The 21,735-nt window shown below is 35.3% G+C and overlaps 1 protein-coding gene across 1 annotated transcript in view; it reads left to right on the top strand.

Annotated features, from left to right (window-relative positions):
- Positions 1-4,141: 4,141 nt before the first annotated feature.
- Positions 4,142-21,735, top strand: part of RPL10L (ribosomal protein L10 like) — a 177,723-nt gene continuing 160,129 nt past the window's right edge. The window contains exon 1 of the mRNA XM_054449668.2: positions 4,142-4,647. The gene's annotated coding sequence lies outside the window, so the exon portion shown is untranslated. The remainder of the gene's footprint in view (positions 4,648-21,735) is intronic.

The raw sequence follows: 21,735 nt of genomic DNA, 5'->3' as shown, positions 1-21,735 counted from the left end.
TAGCACTGAATACAGGCTCTATAGAAGAACTGGAATTTCCATGGTAATAATATGAAATATTTTGATATCAAAAATATGTAAAAGACTTTTCTGACACGCTAAGTACTTGGTGTGACTAAGAGGTTTAAGTGCAAGTGCACTGATATTGCTAAAGAAACGAAATGACTTAGTTGTAAGGAAAATCTATTTGTAATTTCCCCTTCACCCCTATAAAAGAGTTTGTTGAGAGGTACTATGACTGTTTCCAATTGGCTATAAATATTAAGAAGGAATTTCTAGACTATTAATTCTATGTTGAAGTTGAGTAGTGATAAACTTCATAAAGGCAGAAATCAAGTAAGTAAGTCAAATAAACAGGATTATTGTTTATATTTATAATGAATACACAAAGGAGAATGTCATGCCTCTTCTGAAAAGATTTCCCAGTAATGCTACTGCCTATTTATTTGAATAAATTTATTTTCTGTCCCAAAGAATAAGCTTAGAAAAATAACAATTTTGCAACTTGATAGTATAAAAGCAGTGTCCTACATGAAATATAATTTCTGTTAGAAAGGAAAAGTTTGTTCTAAGAAATACTTGCTGACAAAAGACACATTTAGTTCTTTTAAAAGTAGTTTAAATGATATCATTTGTTTTGTCAAATTTCTCTGAGATTTTCTTTGTGTTTTTTTTCTGCATTTGGATTTATATTCTTTTTAATTGTGAGTTGGTTGGGTGCTTAGTATTGAGGGAAAGGCAGATGGGTTGCCTGTACTAACTAGAGTATAGGCCTTACAACTTAGTCATGCTGGAGTTAGACTATTCTGCTTTCTTTTTACTTCTGAATTCATTTCTTCAAGCATGCATGAATTCTACAGAACTGTAGAGTATGCTATTACAAGGTAGGTATGCTGCTTTCAACTGGGAATGCAATGTGAACAAGATGTATGACACTGCCCATTCTCAAGTTAGTATCATCAATTTAAGTGAGCTTTTGCTTTTTTATATTTAAGGCAATCTAGCCTCAGTCTTCTTGGTGGGAAACAGTAATAAGTCTTGAATGAAATATTTACATGCATACTTGCAGTAGCTCTATTCAATTCTCAGTAAATATTTCTTAAATATACCCCACCCACCCAGTATTTGTGAATGTTGGTTCTACTCTTTGTTTTGCATTGCAAAATTAGGGAGAATCACACTGAAAATAACACTCTGCCTCCACAAACTACTCTTAGCCCATGAACCCAGTATCCCTTTGTTTTGTGAAACTGCTATAGTGACCAAAATATGGTGGTCGTGAATGGAGAGAATGCAGACACTCTGGAGAAAGGATGCTGTGAGGCTCTGTCAAAATCAGTTACTCAGAGCCCTCACTTCTCTCAGATCTGATATTTTGCAAAATTATTAGTTACAGCTATAAAGCAAGTGTCTTAAAAACTCTGGGGCTGTAACATAAGCAAACTCTCTTTTTGTGAGGTTAGCTCTGACTCAAAACCTAAAGTTAATTTAAAAAAAGAAATACACTTACCAGGAGCTTAACAAAATCTGTGATGCTGTGCAGTCAATTGAGAAGCTATATTTAAAGAGTCTTTGGGTAAATATGCCCATTTCTAAAGAAGCTATTACAAGCCTGACTTTCTTTATCCTTAAGTAAATTAGTACTTATCTGGTTAGCTATTGCAAGCAAACCTTCCAGGGTTGTGTTGCAAGTATAAAGGAAGAATAACCTAGAAATAACATAATTGGATTTAGAGGACTACCTGTATTTTGTTTCAACCATATTCTGTCCCCAATCTATAGAAATTTCCGCAGATTGAATGATTCTGTAAAATGACAACTTTCATAGTAATATTATAGTTAAAGTTGTTTCATTTTTGTTTAATCAGTTTCTAAGTTGTAATAAAATGTTTCTATTCACAAATGTAACGGGCTTTTTTAAAGTGATGGGTTCAAGAATGTATCTGTCTCTCTATTCATTTGATAATAAGAACAACAACAAATCAGTGACATCTATGAGCCAGGCATTGTTCTATGTATTAAGAACACAACAGAATAAACGACAAAAATACCTACACTTAGGTAGCTTATGTTCTAATAGAAGTATAAACCACCACCACTGTCACCACAAACAAAACAAAATAAACTGCTTTATACATTGAATTGTGACAAATGCTATGAATAAATAATAATAATAAAGCCGGGGAGAAGGAAAGCATTAGAACTGTAAGATGTTGTAAGATGATCTGTTCTTCATAGGTTTAAGAACAGTTTAGGAAATGAATTGAAATGATGTATGATAAATAAAGAGAAAAAAGCATTCATTTGTATCAAATGAAATGAATGAAAGTTACCTAAAAATTAACCTTTTTTCTTTCTTTCTCCCCTAATAGGAGGAACAGAAAAAATAAAAATCAAGAATTGCACATGTATAGAATTAATTTGAAATCAGATATATCTCAAACAATTATGCTAGGATTGAAAACTATAATTGATTTTTAATAAACAGAATTTTAAAATATAACAATTGTGACATTAAAATTCATATGAGGTGTGTTGATCATTGTACACATCTCACTTCTCCTATGCACCACATTTTGTTTTAGAAGATGGATGAAAGGGGCTATTTGCAGGTAAGGCCTCACATTTTGGCCATAAAAAAATCAGAGATGTATTTACCATTATTTACAACTTCTGATGTGTCAAATACCTTTAGAAAGAAGAAAATCATTAAATCAAAAATTGAATTGCTGTCTATAATAAGTAGTGTAAACATTATAGTTAATATCCAAGCAATTACCTTACATTTAGAATATTTAGATCTTTATATTTCTGTGTGGGTTACTTGCAAATTAACTCAGTTTTTGTTATATATTGTTTACCAGTTCAAAGCTGGGTGTTCAGATTAGTTACTTAATCTGACCAATGTTTTCTGATTTTGACTCCTTGTCTCTCTCTCTCTAAAAGGCACATACATATGAAAAATAAGTTTCATAATTTTAACTCTAATTGACTTCTAAATATAGAGAAGCCAATTGCCTTACCTTTAAACTTTTCTCCAATCTGTATTTCCAGAGAAAACATCCAAAATTTTAGAGTCCAACTCCTATCTTTCTTTGCTTGATTATTTCTGTTGAATCTGATCAGTAAGCAAATTCTACCAATACCTTCTTCTTCCCACCTGTTTGCATTACTGATTTTATTAATATATCCTTTGCTCTCTTGACTGTATAATTTTGCTCATGATGTCTTCCTTTCCAAGATATCTTCTTTTCTTTCTGCACAAAATGGCCTCATGCATACTTTACTCAATGTTTTCTCAAATTCTAGTTTTTCAATATGCTGTCTTTTGCTGTTTTCCACTAAAATCTCTTTATTATTTTACGTTCATGTGGGCTTGTTCCCTCATCACTTTATTAGCATGGCTTATATTATTTCGTCTTGCTCTAATTTAATATTATGTTTTATTGATTTGAATCTTGGCAAACGCTGAGCATTTTAGGAAAATAAAACCCTAGAATTCTTCCTGTCCCCTGAGATGAGTGGGCATTCGGGGAGACAGCTATTATTGAAGGGGTCAAAGTTCAATCTAGCAACTCAAAATTTAATCACCCTATCCATAAGACCCATTTATGTGTTCCCTCTTCCATGATACACTTCTTAGCTGAGTTAGTTTTCGCTTCCTCAATTTTCCCAAAATATACTGTAACTACCTAATTTGTTTATAAGTATTCTTTAGACATCTGTCTTCTCTCTCAAACTATGAAGTTCTTATTTAAATTTATTCCTAGAACATAAACAGTGTCAAGCACAAAGCATTTACTAATTAATTGGTTATTAAATTAAATTCCATTGAATTACAGCAAAAACAAAGATCCAAATGGCAAGAATGTTAACTTGGGGCTAAGCCCCAAAATTTTGAGTCAGAGTTCCTTAAATCTTTCTGTCTAATATTAGCTTCAGATGGGGCTGAGTTTAGAATTAGTTGTTTTCTGTTGTAGAAAAAGGTGACACTCCAGAGCAGGTATTCTAAAAAATATGAGAAGCTACAAAGTTGGGAAAAATATTGATGGTAAAAGAAAGAGAAAAAGTAGTTCATAACTTCTGAGAGAAGAGAAGGTGTGGGGAGACATGATACGTCATATAGATGATAGAACCCCACAGATTTCTCAGGCATGGCGGGCTGCAGGTCCTGAGCCCTCCCGCGCGGGGAGGCAGCTGAGACCCGGCGAGAAATCAGAAATCGAGCGCAGCGCCGGTGGGCCAGCACTGCTGCAGGACCTGGCGCACCCTCCACAGCTGCTGGCCCGGGTGCTAAGCCCCTCATTGCCCGGGCCAACAAGGCTAGCCGGCCGCTCCGAGTGAGGAGCCGGCCAAGGCCACGCCCACCCGGAACTCTAGCTGGCCCGCAAGCGCCGCGCGCAGGCCCGGTTCCCGCAGGTGCCTCTCCCACCACACCACCCCGCAAGCCTAGGGAGCCGGCTCCGGCCTCCGCCAGTTCAGAGAAGGGCTCCCACAGTGCAGCGGCGGGCTGAAGGGCTCCTCAAGCACGGCCAGAATGGGCGCCTCGACGAGGCCGGGGAGGCACTGAGAGCGAGCGAGGGCTGCGAGGGCTGCCAGGTCCGCCAGCACGCTGTCACCTCTCAGTTTGAGAACCATGAACTGAAGGTATTGTTCACAGCTCTTATTGATGAATAAATAGGGCCAGGTACGTGGCCTATACCTGTAATTCAGCAATTAAGGGAGGCTGAGTTGGGAGGATTGCTTGGGCCCAGGAGTTTGAGGCTGCAGTGAGCCACTATTGGGCCACTGCACTCCAGCCAGGGGGACAGAGCAAGACTCTGTCTCTTAAAAAAACAAACAAATACACAAACCAAAAGAGTGAATAGTTAAAAAGTTTAGAAGCATCAATCAACCAGAGAAGCACACACCTGAGGGCTGTGAGGTGCCATTTCAGCCAGGATAACTTAGTAATACTGTGAGACTGACTGAAGACTATCTCTGCAGCGTAGGTTTCTGAAAGGTAGTGAAGATAGATCTCTGGTGTTTGTAGCCCCCCTGATGTGGGACATAAGAAGTAGGTGAAGTGTCTAGAGCAAGTTTGCCTCACTTATTGCAACATAGAGCAATAGGATCCACACAGTGGAATGCAATGTAAAGCCCCCAAGCTGGGGAGGCGGCTGAAAGATGTAGCCCAAGCCAAAATAAATTCCCCATTTGCCTAGAGAGACTATTTAAAATAGTGTCTTCTCAATGAAGTTTTTGCCTTTCTTCTCATTGATCCTATAAACTACACAAGAGATTGCTGTAGGACGACTTTCTTCTTGCTTCAGCTAAAAGCTGGGTTCTTGTCACACAACCAGGAAAGATTAGGCTCACGGACACATAGAACGGTGGGAGAAACGGAATTTTTTGGGTGAAAAGGAAAAAGGAAAAAAAAAAAAAAAACAACAACACAGCAAAGCCAGAGAGGGGTTCCTGTTAACAGGCCCTCATCTCACAGACTGAATCCCAGGTTGCCATCCTGGAAAAGGAGAGGCCAGGCTCCTCCCCCCTCCAAAGGGCGCGAACTTCCCGCAGCTCCACCCGGTTCACCCAGTGCACAGGTCGGTGGAGGATTCCCCAGGGACCCCTTTATACTTGACTGTCTCAAGATAATGACCACCATAGAAAGGACCACAACTTTATCATCTCCAGTGTGTGGCTGCTTGTGTTACGTATGATTGATCATAAGATTTAGATAAATTGCCACAGGCATTAAAAAAGTCTTTCCCTCTTCCTTTTTGTCCCACCCCCTAAGAGCAAGGACAGTGGAAAGGCCAGTATGAGAGAAGCAGACCAAGTTTACCCACCCTACAATGCAAGCTACTGGGCTTTACTGACCCTGGTAGGGGGGAAGGGGAAGAACATTAAATAAACATGAATCTACATTTTTAAATCTGTAGGATAGAATCTCAGTAACTGAATTACATTGTTGTAATAACCCAAGGTGAGTACCAAGTCATGGAATCAAACTAAAATATTCAAAAGTGATCTTGATACTCAGCAAAAATAATGGTAACAGAACAGAGTGGGTAAGAGTTACAGGTAAAATAAAGCCATTTGATGTTTATACTTGACAGAGATGAAACTCTTCACAGAGTACAGCAGAAAATTTACAGAAGCAAAGCATAAACAAAGTGGTTTCATTATCTGGCTAATAAGCTGATTGTTGATCTATATCAGCTCATTGAATGACACCAGCATGTTGGAGGGACACCGTATATTTAAGGATAACAGCAATTTCCGAGTGATTTTAAACGTCCAATTAAACACTGCCCTTACATCAATTCCTCTCAGGATTATAGAGCTTGGTTTACCTCTCACCAACTAATTAAGAAGTGAATGCCAAGAAATTAGGATGCCTGAAAACACATGGTGAATTCTGCTGAACTTTTAGAATTGAAACATGATAGGTGAATTAGATCTTCTGTAACATGTGCTTGTGCTTTGGAAAGTGCATCATCTTACAGATGCTGCTTCTCTGATTGTTACATTGACAAAGGTGAGCCGCACCATAGTGAGAGATAATGGGTGGCTTTAAATGAGCCATAAAGGAAGTCTATTGACTAAAACTAATTGCTTGTTACCCAGGGTTGCCTTTGAAAACTTAAGTAGTCATTTCATGCAACATAGAAAATTAGAAATATATGATTATGCCTTCAATTTGGATAAAAACTAGCCATTGTTTTTTCAATAAAAAATTTTGATGCTTACAAGAAAAAAAAAATCCCTGTAGAGTTTTAAATGTGGGATTCTGCATTGTGGTTGGGAAGGTATAGTCTTTCAGCTATTGGAAGGATCTGCCAAATTCCTTCTCATTCTGTGATATCATTTCTCTCTAACCTTTAATAAGGTATAATTGACAATGAAAATTGTATATATTTAAAGTGAACAGTATGACTTTTTGATATACATATATTGTGAAACAAATACCACTATCAAGCTAATTAACATATTTGTCACCTTTGTGTGTGTGTGTATTGAAAAGATTTAAGATCTACTCCCTTAGCAACTTTCAGGTATACACAGGTTTATTAACTATAGTCATCATGCTGTCAATTAGGTCTCCAGAACTCTTTCATCCTATATAACTAAAACGTTGTACCCTGACACTACTGTTTCCCTCCATAATATAGAATATATTACTTTTACATGAGGTTTTTTTTTTTTTACAGTGGTGATGCAGGTAAATATAAAGACAAAATGAAAATATAGCGCTGAATTATTTACTAGAGTATAGGTATGTAGCTTCTTTTATTGCATGGAGGAACAAATTTTGCATTTTGAGAAGAAAAAAATCTTTGGCAGCGTCTTCTGAAGTATCCATTATTTAATATTAGATGGCAAAGGGATTTATTATAAATTTTAAAGAGCCTATATAATTCTAATGGCCAATCATGTAATTCTTTGGGCACAAATTCTTTTTTCATAATCATTACTATGAGAATCTGAAAGCAAATGTACTACCATCACTGGCAATTACAAGTGCCAAATTATTAAGTGCATTAACAATTTTAGGCTACTGGAGTTCCACTTAATGCACTGGAGTAGCAATTTACTAAATGGACATAAGTGGCCTGAAAGATCTAATGCACCCCACAAAGGTAAGCACTCAATCACTTCATTACCATTGGATCATCTGTGTATTCAAGGATTGCGGGAATGAAAATTATCATTAAAAATGAAAAAGGGAAAAATGCACCAAACATAAGCAGTTTAGGTATTGCATGTTCTTAAGAAGTTAGAAATTTTAAGAGCCTTTTTGGAATATTAAATGGATTAAGTTTGATGTGACAAATTGTAGTCGACAAAGTTAGTTTTCTCTCAATACTTGAGATTCAAAGTAAGAACTATCCTGAAATCTTACTGCAAATGCTAAACACTATATTGTGAAGCTGTTCAAAGGAAAAAGGGGGGAAAAATCTGTTCATGAGTAGAGAGCTAATTATTCAAGGTTATTCAATTAACAAGCAAAAAATGTATCTGACCTTATAGACGTAATGTTAAATTACATAAGGACATGAAGAACACAAGGGTATAAACATGGTACATATATTGAAAGGTTAAAGAAGTTTTGATTAATTGGTTTATTTTATTTTCGTGTTTCAGCCTGGCTTCAAAAAGAACACCACATACAATAGTCCCTGAGTTTGCTTTTTTAAATAAAAATAAGTTTAAGAATCATTGATTCTGAATTTTGCAACTAGCTATCTTTATGCAAGTCTACTTTAAAATGCTTTTATAATGGATGAATATTAATGAATAGATTTAATAATCAAGTCTCTTATATGAATACTACTCAGTTATAGATATAAAAAGCCCATGATATATTGAGAGCCGAAATTATTTTGAAACACATTTTGTAGATGCTTCGTGTCATAGTCTAGGATATTTTTTGTTTGTGTTTTTGCTTGGCATTGTTGATCACAGTAACAGGTTATTTCAGGTAGTGCACGGTAGAAGTGAGGATTTGCCTGGGTATAAGAGAACCTGACTTTTACAACATCAATGAGGAGGAACTTTTACTGACTGGAGAATAGAATTCTTTTTAAATCTAAAGCTTGTATAAGCAACAGAACATTAAGAATGTGCATGATGTAGCTCCCCATTTACAGTGCCTCAACTGTCTCTGTATGTTTATTTCTATCTGAATCTATTTTCCTCTCTTTCTGTTACCAGTTGGCTTTCCTATGCTTGCAATAAATGTTTACTGAGTGCCTACTATGTGCCAGATTATGTTCTTCGTGTTTGGAACTTGAACCTCAGTGAACAAAACAGATACATATCGAGATTTCCTGAATGGCTTATCTTAGTTGTGGAGAGACTGATGATAAACAATAAATATAATTTTGAAAGTAAATTTTGTTAGATGGTGATTCGTATTATAAGGAAAAAATAAAAATGTAAAGCAAAGCAATGGTAATTTGAAACCGTAATTTTTAATTTTAAAATTAAAAGAGATTATAATTTTAATAAGAAGTTTCTGTTGATAAGGTGAAGTCTGAGCAGAGACTTGAAGGTGGTGAAAAAGTTAGCTCCATGAAAGTCTGGGGGAAAAATGTTCCAGAAAGAGAGAACTGGTAGAACAGAGGTCAGAGGTGAGAGTGTGCCTCTTATGTTCCAAAAAAATAAGGCATCCTCTGTGGCTAGAGCATGTTGATCAGGGACCTCAGTAGGAGGTAAGATCAGAGAGATAATGAGGGAAAGAAGAGGATGTAGGGCCTTTTGTGTTTCCTGCTGAGTGAAGCATGAAGATTTTGAAGACTTTTGAAGAGGATACGATCTACAATGTTTGTTTATTTATTTATTTATTTTTATTTTAGATTCAGGAATTACATGTGCTTGTTTACATGGGTATTACATGCCTAATGGTGGGAATTGGGCTTCTAGTGGACCTATCACCCCAATATTGGACATTGTACCTAATAGATAATCTTTCAAACCTTTTCTTCTCCTTCCCACCCCCATTTTGGAGTCTTCAGTGTGTGTTCTCTTCAAATTTATATCCATGTGTGCCCTTTCTTTAGCTCTCACTTATATGTGAGAACATGTGATATTTGATTTTCTGCTCCTGTGTTAACTCACTTGGTATAATGGCCTCCAGCTCCACCCATGTTGCTGCAAAGGATATTGTTTCATTCTTTTTTTAATGGCTGCATAGTATTCCATGTTGTATCTATATACCACAGTTTACTTATCTAATCAACTGAGTATCTTTTGGTGGACACTTAGGTTGATTCTATGACTTTGCTATTATGAATAGTGCTGTGATAAACCTGTGAATGCAGATGTATTTTTTTATATAATGATTTTTTATCCTTTGGGTACCTACCCAGTAGTGGGGTTGCTGGGTTGAATGACAGTGCTATTTTTGGTGCTTTGAGATATCTCCATATGTTTTTCCATAGAGGTTGAACTGATTTGCATTCCCACCAACAGTGTATAAGCATTTTCTTTGCTCCACATTCCTGCCAACATTTATTTTTTGACTTTTTAATAAAAGCTATTCTGACTGATATAAGATAATGTATCAGTGTGGTTTTATTGATTATTGATGTTGGGCATTTTTTCATGTGTTTGTTGGCTGTGTGTATTTTTTTTTTTTTTTTGATAAGTGTCTGTTCAGGGCCTTTGCCTAGTTTTTAATTTTTTTTAAATAAATTCTGAATATTAGTCCTTTATTAGAGGCATAATTTACAAATATTTTCTTCCATTCCATAGGTCATTTGTTTAGTCTGTTATTTATTATTATTATTATTTTGCTGTGCAAAAACACTTTAGTTTAATTAAATCCCATTTGTCATTTTTTTTGTTGCAATTGCTTTTAGGGTCTCTGTCATAAATTATTTGTCTTGGCCAATGTCCAGAAGATTTTTTCCTAGGTTTTCTTAGATTATTTTTATAGTTTCAGTTCATACATTTAGATCTTTAATCTATCTTAACTTAATTTTTTAGATGGTGAGAGATAGGAGTCCAGTTTCATTCTTCTGCATATAGCTAGTTTTCTCTGAAACATTTATTGAATAGGGTGTTCTTTCCCCATTGTTTATTTTTGTCAACTTTATCAAAGATCAGTTGTGAGTAGATATGTGACTTCATTTCTTGTTTTTCTATTCTGTTCCATTGATTTATCTGTTTATCTTTGTATCAGTACCATGCTGTTTTATTTACTATAGCCTCATAGTAAAATTTGAAGTCAGGCAGTGTGATGTCTCTCAATGTGTTCTTTTTGCTTACTTTGTCTATTCAGGCTTTTTCTGGTTTCATATGAACTTGAGGATTTTTTTTCTAACTCAGAAAAGTGGCATTGGTAATTTTATAAGAATAGTTTTGAATCTGTAGATTGCTTTGGGTAATATGATCATTTTAACAATATTGATTCTTCTGATCCATGAGCATGGTATGTTTTCCATTTATTTGTGTCATCTACAATTTCTTTCATCAGTGTTTTGTAGTTCTCGTTGCAGAGTGATCTTTCATCTCCTTGGTTAGCTGTATTCCTAGGTATTTTATTATTTTTGTAGTCATTTGTAAATGGGATTGAGTTCTTGATTTGTTTCTCAGCTTGAATGTTATTGTATAACATAACTACTGTTTTTGTACAAAAAAAAAAGCTACTGTTTTTGTACATTGATTTTGTATCCTGAGATTTTACTGAATCAGGTCTAGGAGACTTCCAGGAGAGTATTTAGGGTTTTCTAGGTATAGGATTCTGATATATAAAATCCACCAGGAAATATTACCACTATCTTCAAAATATGTACGAATTCAATCACTCAACACTATTTCCAGTGTTTCTGGTCATGATTAACATTTAGGGTTTTCTAGGTGTATGATCATGTCACCAAAAAGAGATAATTTGATTTCCTTTTTCCAATTTGGATGCCTTTTATTTCTTTCTCCTGCCTGATTTCTCTGGCTAGGACTTCCAGTACCATTTGAATAGGAGTGGTAAGAGCAGACATCCTTGTCTTGTTCCAGTTTTTAGTGGAAATGCTTTTGACCTTTCCCCAGTCAGTATAATGTTGGCTGTGGGTTTGTCATAGATGGCTCTTATTATTATGAGGCATGTTCCATCTATTCCTACTTTGTTGAGGAGTTTTATCATTAAGAGATGTTGGCTTTTATCGAATGCTTTTTCTGCATCTATGGAGATTATCATATGGTTTTCGTTCTTAGTTCTGTTCATGTAGTGGATCACATTTATGATTTGTGTATGTTCAACCACCCTTGCATCCCTGAATAAAGCCTGCTTCAACATGATGAATTACCTTTCTGATGTACTATTATTGGATTTGGTTTGCTAATATTTGTAGAGGAAATATTCTGCATCTATATTCGTTAGGGATATTGGCCTATAGTTTTATTTTTTTGTTTTCTCCCATGTTTTAAGTGGATCGTATTGACCGCTTTATTGAAAACAGACTATAAAGAGCAAAGGTGGAAGTGGAGAATCAAATCACAAGGCTACTGTAGAAATCCAGGTAAAATATAGTAGTGACCAGAACCACTGGAAATAGTGCTGGGTGGTTAAATTTGTATATATTTTGAAGATAGTGACAATATTTCCTAATAGATTGGACATGTGATAGGAAAGTAAGCTAATAGTTAAAAAAGACTCCCAGGTTTTGGCCTGGGCAACTGGAAAATAGAGTTGCTAATAAAATAAGAAATTATATAGGTAGAGCTTTTTGGGGTGCACGGCTGGTTTGAAGTCAAGGGTTCTTTTTTTGCATATTTTGTCTTAAAATTTTAAGATATATATTTTTAAAATAGCAGATACGAGCCTAAACTTTGGGAAAGAATTCTGGTTATAGATCCAAATGTAAAACTTCTTAGATTCATTTGCCTACTTAACAACATAGGTAGTTCTAGCATGAGTTTGGTCAGGACTCATCTATGTTTTATTAAATCTATATATTTATTATATTTATTTATACATGCACACACTCACACATACACAGTTATACCTATGGACTTACAGATATATCTGTATATCTCTTGCCTAACATGGTGCTTTGGAGCACTCCCAATAAGCAAATTGAATGCATGAGTGTAATGAAATAAATGAAACAAACTGAATGATTTCTGGGGCCTTAGCCTTTCTGTCCTTCTAAAAAAGTATAACATGGTCCTCACTTCACAAGATGCTTTGAAGAATAAAAGAGGTATAAATATTATAGATCCATAGGGTACTATTAGACTTGCTTGTGGACATTTATTGATTCTTCTGTGCTGAATTATGACCAGATTGCTCTCCTGTATTATTTTAGCATGACTGCCACCACTTACTGACACATTCTTGCCATCATTCCCAAGTCCACATGAGCATTCTGAGAGTTTGACAGATTAGCATAGCTTCTTCCAAAGGTTTATACCAGAGCATGTCACAGAACTCCATCTATCATGTGGATACACATACGGAAAGGTATATATAAATATATCTATCTTTACTTGATAGCAAACCAAGATTTTCTTCATTCTATTCTCATGACCATGAAATCAAGAACACAAGATGTGCTAGTTATGTTATAATAATATTAATAATAATAGCTATCATTTACTGAAGTTTGCTGTATGTCTGGCACTGTGCTAAGTTATATCCAATGACTCATTTACAATATTATCATATATATGTGACTGAGATGTATTCAGTCTTGTTTACTGTGTGCTAGTTAGGATGAGAGTTTATCATATGAACTGAACAGGACAATATGCAAGCAACAATAGGCATGCCAAAATACTGTATACATACTCTCTCCAAGGCCTTATTTAAATTTTCACTTCACTTTATAAGGAGAGGTACCACTAGTAATAATTACAAAGTATGCTTAATCCTCAGCCCTTACTCAAACAGCAATGTGAGTCTAGACAGAGAAATATTCCCAAAAATAAGAAGAGGAAGCAGAATAAGATATCTAAAGGATGACATGGGCAAAAAGGCCAGAAAAGAAAATACGATAAAAAAAATCTTAAAAGGAGAAAAAATAAAAACAACTAAAAGGGATGTTTCACTGAAGCCTTCACTATACCCCACGAGGAAGCAAAACCACTACAAGCAAGAGCACTACAATTATTATTTTTCTTGAAAATATGTGCATCTGACCATTAAAACCCAGTTAGATCTCCTCCCCTTTTATCAGTGGCAAAACTCCTCTTCCAGACCAGAACATTAGTGGCTGTGGTGGTGGTGGTACATTGGTTGGAGTTGGTAGATAAGGACCCTTCCCTTGGGGATAAGGTGTATTGCATACCTAACATACCTAAGCAGGATTCCGTTGTACAGGACTTGTCAAATAAACCTATTGTAATAGAAAGGCTAACTCAATTTTAAATGTTAAACTGCAGACAATTTCAATCCTCCCCTCTCCCTCTTCTCTTCTTGCCTCACATTTGGGCAAACCAATGAGAAAGCTATATGCTATCTCCTGTGGCACTGGCAAGCAGTTCAAATGACATGGTCCCTGGATTTCATGAGGAAACCATCACATTAGCCCCACCCTTAACCCCAATAAAAGCCCAGACTAGTCATTTCTCGTTGCTCTATTCAGCCATTTTAGGACATGCTTGGGAGCCTCCCCTGCTTCTCTCAAAAGCCTCATTGTGTTATGGATAAATCTACTGATTCATTTTGGTATGTGTGTGGTGTCATCAGTCTTGATATTCTAACCCATTTTCAATGAGGATTCATTGCTTCTCCAAAGGGTGAACATATCATCTCTGTTCAACCAGGGGCATATCCAAGATTCTCATTTTGTGAGTCACCTTTTCTTTCATTTCAGACAAATTTGGTATTTATGTCATTATGAATATCTCTGATCATCCCCAAACCACTGAACATGATCAGGGCATTACTTTGATTATGTCTAATAACTGTACTCTATCCTAGTAGAAATTGTTTTCTACTCTTTGGCCATGTTAGATTATATTTGGTAATGTTATCAAGGCATATTCTTTAGGGAGGGCTATAAAATGTGCTAAACAATGAAAAACTGGCAGTGTAATCTGCTCCCAAGTATATCCCCTACTTTTAGCAGCTTCTAACATTTCAATAGCTTGCTCCCTTAAGAAATATTAACATCATAAGACATTTGTAAAAATCATTTTATTTCATCCATTTTCTTTTCAGTCTCCTGAAATGGGAGACAAAAGAGAGATTTCTTGGATGCCTGATTAGAGCTAAATTTTTTGTTCATTTCATTATTTGTTTTTTTGTTTTCCCCAGTAGTTGAAGAGTAAGACAACTGCCATGAAAACTGATGTTGTCCCTTCAACATCTCCCAGGCTGAAACAGTCCAGTCTTAAATTTCATGCATTTCAATTCAACATTGCAGATTTCCAAGGAGAAAATGAGATACAGAAAAATGCTATATAAATCTACCATTCACAGCTGTAAAAAAAAGAAAATCACAGCCACATATGTAACAGTTACCATGTACCACATAATTGATTGAAAAACTTTATAACGTGCAAGTGTAAATTATTTCATTAATAAGAGTAATGCTTTGCTAAATTATAAATTTTTCACTATCTGGGAATTGAGAAAAAGAAACCCGAAGTATCTATTCTGCCAAAAGACTCAAACTAACAAAAATAAATTAAGCAAGCTAAAGTCATATATATCTTAAAATATAATTTTAGAATCATTTTGGAAGTTTGCCTATTGCATATATATGAGTATAATAGTTAACAGATATTTTAGGAAGTGAGTCAACTCTGTTTTAGGAAACACTGGATTTTTTTTTTCTTTTTTTATTTCCTCCAAAACCCAGTATAGTTCAATATTTAAAGACAAGTTTATTATTCAAACTCTCCCTCATTTATGACCATATGGTATAATAAAAACTTCTTTCCTAGTAATTATCATTTATTATAAACCATTCTAACCACATTTTAAAATTCCATGCCTGTGGCAAAATAAAGAAATATATATATTTGGGCTTAGTTCCTGTTTACTGGCACCCAGCTTCTTAAACCCTTGGAATCTCCTGAGTGATGAGTGACTTTCATATGCTAATGATATGACTTTTTGGCTGAGGTGCTTCTAGATAGCTTGAGGATGGAGTTTTGTTGCCAGAAAGACCGTCTTGATTTGAAGCTTAAAAATTTTAGCCGCATCCTATAACTACCAATGGCCATTGATGTAATCAATCATGCTTATGTAGTGAAACTGTCAGTGTCTTGTGAATCAGAACAACTGCATCTTGAATAGGAGCTGGGTAAAATGAGGCTGAAACCTATTGTGCTGCATTCCCAGATGGTTAAGCCATTCTATGTCACAGGATGAGATAGAAGGTCAGTACCAGATACATGTCATAAAGACCTTGCTGATGAAACAGGTTGCAGGGAAGAAGCTGCCTAAAACCCACCAAAAGCAAGATGGCCATGAGAGTGACCGCTGGTCGTCCTCACTGCTATACTCCTATCAGTGCCATGACAGTTTACAAATGCCATGGCAACATCAGGAAGTTACCCTATATGGTCTAAACAGAGGAGGCATGAATAATCCACCCCTTGTTCAGCATATAATCAAGAAATAACCATAAAATGGGCAACCAGCAGCCCTAGGGGCTGCTGTGTCTATGGAGTAGCCATTCTTTTATTCCTTCACTTTCCTAATAAACTTGCTTTCACTTTACTCTATGGACTCGCCCTGAATTGTTTCTTGTGCAAGATCCAAGAACCCTCTCTTGGGATCTGGATCAGGGCTCCTTTCCTGTAGCAAAACGTCCAAAAAACAAAAACAAAAACAAAACAAACAAACAAAAAAACACCCTAAACAAGGGTATTTGTAGAACTTCAGAGTTGGCAAACATATCCACATGCCGCGAGTGTGGCCCACCCAAACTCTTGTGTTCAGGATCCTTCCAGACCTAGCCCAATGTATACCTCTTAATCTGGCTGTGTTTTATTGTATTCTTTATAATAAACCAATGACAGTTAAGTAAAGTGTCTTCCTGAGTTCTGTGAGCCATTCTAGAAATGATTGAACCGAAGGAGGAAGTTGTAGGAATCCTCATCATTGTAGCCAGCTCAGACAGAAGTGTGGGTACCCTAGGCTTAAGATTCTTGTAACTTGTATCTGTAATGAGGACAATCTTGTGGTATGGATCCCTTAAACTGGTGGAGTCTGACAATTACTCCGGGTAGTTGATGTCACAATTGAACTGAATTGTGGCACATCCAATTGGTGGTCCAGAGAATTGAAGAAGTGGTTTTGGTATGGACAAAACCCACACATTTGATGTTAGTAATGTTGTGAGTAAAAATAGATTATAGTGCCATTAAAATAATATTAATAATTTTGTTAATATATAATTTTCAATCATATGTAATTATATAAAATATAATTTTATTAATACTGAAGATTTATTATGTTATATCCTTAATATAAGTACTGGGTATAAAATGGCTGCAAAGAAGATGCCTTGAAATCCTTTTGAAGGGAGGCAGACATTTATCAACTGAGCCAAAAAAAAAAAAAAAAAAGAAAAAAAGGGAATAATAGGAATATGTAATCTGGTTGGGTGGTCATAAGTAGAGGTGTCTTGAAAGAAATATTAGTCAGGGTGAGATATCCTCAATGAATAGGCAAAGGGAGGTATCCCAGGTGGAAAAAACAGCATATACAAAATCCTCAAGCAGGACAGGATATGGTGTATTTGAAAGAGTGAAATAACTGTGGGCTGAAGTTTAGAGAGTGAAAGGGAGGGTGGCCTCCCTAGTCTACTTTAGGCAGTGACTGGCTGATTATGTTATAAACTATACCTTTACCCCCTTAAAAAATTGGAAATTATAAAATGGCTTTATTGAGGAAAATGTCATAACCAAATTCATAAAATAATTTCATAAACATTATTCTTCTTTCAGGATGCAAATACTTATAAATAACAGGAAACCTAAATAAAGTTGGCTTACATCATTGAAAGTGCAGATATAGAGTGAGCTTCTGGAATTATCTAATTCAGTGCCTAAATGGTCACTAAAGAATCCCATTTCTTTTCTTCACTATATGGTTCACTTTTGTATAAGGCTCCTTTCTTTCATGATAACCAAATGACTACAGCACTTCAAGGCTTCATATCACATGTACCATCACCCAAAAGAGAAGAGGGAGTTATTCTTACAGAATATTAAATAAGATATCTGAAATTCATCCTAATGATTTGGTATATATCATATATCTACCTCAGAAATGGCCACTGAAGTTAAAGCAATGAAATCTAATGTCTTAAGTAAAAAAGTCCAGCCCTATAGGTTAAGCTGGGATCAGTTTCTTCTGAAGTGGGTTAACTGGCGGAGGAGAGATGGATATGATGTAGGAATAGTGCTGTATGGTAACAGGACGACGGAAAAACCCAAATGACAGTGGAAACAAGAACTAGACAAAGAAACCATAGGATAACAGAAAGCCCAACATAAGGGAGAGAAAATGGCCAAAATCCCGATCAGGGTGACATGTCCATGACTCAGGCAAACCCAAAGAAAGGGAAAAGGGGTCAGCAACTGAGGGTCCTTGAAATCCCCTCCTTTTCTAGAGTATCTAATGACTATTCCACCCCCTAATGAAAGAAACCCCTATAAAATAGGAATGCTGGGTGGTCACAGGAGAAGAGGGAAACATATCAGCAGTAATTTCACATAACAGCAAGAAAGGAGTTGTTAACATTAGCTACAAGGACGATGATGAGCCTGGGCTGATAAGATCCTAACAAAACAGGGTGGGGCCTAAGCTAGTTGAAACTGACTGGGTGCAACATAGTGTTGGGTTTGACCCATGCCATATCACAGACATAATTATGTGCTTATTACCATACTAAATCACGCATCCACCAGTATCATGACAGATCCGAGCATGCCCATATTGAGTATAAAAATTAGTGGCATCTCAGTTGTAAGAAATCTCCACCTTTTCCCTAGAAAACCTCATGATTATTCCACTCCCTAATTAGAAGAGCCCATACAATTAGAAACCCAAACTCCATTGTGCATGACTTACTCTCCCAAATACACCTGCATTCCCACTCTTGAGTGTGTACTTTCACTTTGCAATAAACGCTTCTTGCCTTTTGCTTTATTCTAACTTGTCTCTGAATGCTTTCTTGTGGCAGTTTCAAGAACCTGGAACACCACGCTGGGGTTAGTGATCTCACCAGTACCTGGAGACGCACCTAAGCCCCCTGGCAACATATACATGAAACAAAATCCCTAAGTTAGTAACAAGGAAGGAGATAATGGATGCTGAATAACATACCAAACTACATATCAGTGCATTTGATAATCACAACACTCTGAGCTGGTGTTTAGGTAAACTAGTAATAATAATTTTAAAAACCTACTCACATAGTTAAAATGCTTTATTTTTAGCATTTTCCTTACTTAGTATTCCTAAAATATAACATTGAATTCCCTGAATTCCCTAGCAACAGAGAATCATATCTTTAGTATTAAATAAATAATGAAAATTAGAATTTATAAAACTTACGGGTTATTTCTTTTAAACGACTTTGTATGACGTAAGTGACACATTGCCAATTAAAGGAGTTTTTGATTTTGGCAAAGATGTTGCCCTGCTAAAGCTTAAATATAAGTCTAACATTAGAAGAGAGACATGAAGTTCAAAAATAAATTATTCAAAAATGATAAAAATATAAGAAAATATAACTATATATATATATATATATAACTATATATATAATGGACATAGACACAAAGATTACAAACAACATGTCAGGAAGTCCAGTCTAGTAATTTAAAAAGGTGTAATACATCCTGACAAGTGGGTTTATACAGGAAATGTAGAGTTGATTCAACATGTGAAAAACAATATAATTAAACATACATAAAAGGAAAAAATAATAATAATTTCATTAAATGTGGAAAATGTCAATATCAACTTATTATAAATTCCTCAACCTGATAAAGGCTATCTATTAAAAACAAAGCTTACAGCTCACATTATAGATAATAGTGAAAGCCTTTCTCCCAAAAATAGTAAACAAGGAAAGAATATTCAATCACTCCACTCCTATTCAACATTATCCTGGAGGCTCTAGACTGTACAATAAAATAAGAAAAAGGAGTAAAAGGCATACATTTGGAAAGGAAGATATAAACTGTTTCTATGCACCGGCAAAATAATTGCATAGAGAAATCCAAAGATACAAAAATTAGTTACTACAAATATTGTGAGCTTAATGAAGTGAATATATGTAAGATATATATGACAATCAATTATATTTCTACATAATAGCAATGAACAACTGGAAATTAAAATGGAAAAAACAATAATATTTATAATAGTACTGAAAAACATGAAATAGGTATACATAGCACAAAAAGTGTAGACATCTCTATGCTGAAAACTACAAAATATTCATGAAAGAAATCCAAAAGATTGAAATTAATGGAGAGATTTATAAGTTCAAAGATAGAAAGACTCACCATTCTCGAGAAGTTGTTAAGAAACTAAATTTTTGTACAAATTTAATGCATTACAATCAAAATTTTAGGGGGACTTCTTTTGTAAAAATTTACAAGCTTATTCTAAAATTTACATGAAAAATGAAAAACTATGATAGTCAAGACAATTTTGAAAAAGAAAAAAATGAGAGCACACACTACTTGACTTCAAGACAATGTTAATCAAGACAGTGTAGTATTGGTAAAAGTATGGATACATAAATATGTGTGACAGAATAGAGTAACCTACTATAAACCCACACATATAAAGTCAACTGAGTTTTGACAAATATGCCAAGGTAATTTAATAAAGAAAAGATGAATCTTTGCAATATACAGTGTTAGCTTCTGGTGATAAACTATTTATAATCCTATCACATGCAAAATACATTCATCTCTTTCCAAGTTTCCAAAGTCTTATCCCATTTATATAACTAACAAAAAGTTCCTTATCTTGCCATTTATATCAGTTCCATATGGAGAAGCTGCTGCCTCACTTTAGTTTCTTAGATACAGTTACTGAAGTATGACCTAAGGTATAAACAGACGTGATGCCCACCCACTCTCCACACACAGTAGTGGGACAGATATACAATAACTATTATAGACATTCCTGTTCACAAAGGGAAAAATCAAAATAACAAAATCATTAATTCATGCTCATTTTGAAAGTCATCCAAACAAGTGTTAGAAGGTCCTTGATTATAACTCATGCTAGTCTTTCTAAGAAATAATGCTTCCTGACAATTGTCTTTGCCTTCTGGGGCTTTTTATTATGCTTTTTGAGCTCTTGGTTTCTCCCTCTCAATCATCCTTCTTTTCTGTAAAAGTAACCCATATTTGCTGGTGCATAATTTACTTAGGCTGCTTCCTGCTAGTCAAATTTTGGGAATCCAAAAACTTCGCATTTTACCGCCTTCATGTCTTAATTGTAAATTCACAGTGTTTAGTGAATGTTAATTGTCTTCAAATTTCATAGGTCCCGGATGAATAATACTGGGGTTCACTTCATTCTCAAAAGTTATACTCACAAATTTCTTCAAGATAAGTCTTCTCTACATAGGACTTTTACTGTGACAGGAAGGACAATGCCTTTAAGCTTCTTAGAAAACCTATCATTTGTTTGAGAGGATCCATGAGATGATTAATTAAATTCTTGAATGGATCTTTTGTCTGAGGCAAGACTATTGATATTTCTGAGATCCTAACAACACATTTTACGTTCATGCCTTTGGTTTCATATTTAGACAATGATTTTCTTACAGTGAACTGTATTTGACCATTTCTTGGAAGCCATTGCTTGATTTTAACATGTTTTGCTTTTTGGAAAGTCTGATAATTTTCAATGCTATTAAACCTCTAATTATTATTGTTTTAAAGCATTTCCATTGTTTATCTCTTTCCTCTCACATTTTACTGTAAGCAGTAAGAAGCCACCAGAAAGCATGTTCAACACTGAGAGTGGGAATGTCCTTAGCTAGATAATCCAGTTCATTAGGAGTATTTTTTATGTTAAACATTATTAGAGAGGACCGTATTTCTAACTCCCACTATGTAACAAGTATCCAGTCTCCTCCAATTTTAAATTTTTCCCACTTTCCTTTAAGCCCTCACTTATAGCCTCCCAAAAGTCCATGGTGCTTCTACAAACACTTTATTCTAGGCTTTTTCAGCTTTTATAAACCCTCTCAAATGTTCCCAGCTTCTTTCCACTGTTCAGTTTAATAGTCATTGTCACAGTATAGGGTTATT

Source organism: Pongo pygmaeus, chromosome 15 (assembly GCF_028885625.2).
Source record: "Pongo pygmaeus isolate AG05252 chromosome 15, NHGRI_mPonPyg2-v2.0_pri, whole genome shotgun sequence".
NCBI classification, from domain to species: Eukaryota; Metazoa; Chordata; class Mammalia; order Primates; family Hominidae; genus Pongo; species Pongo pygmaeus.
This window is presented reverse-complemented; position numbering and strand designations above follow the sequence as displayed.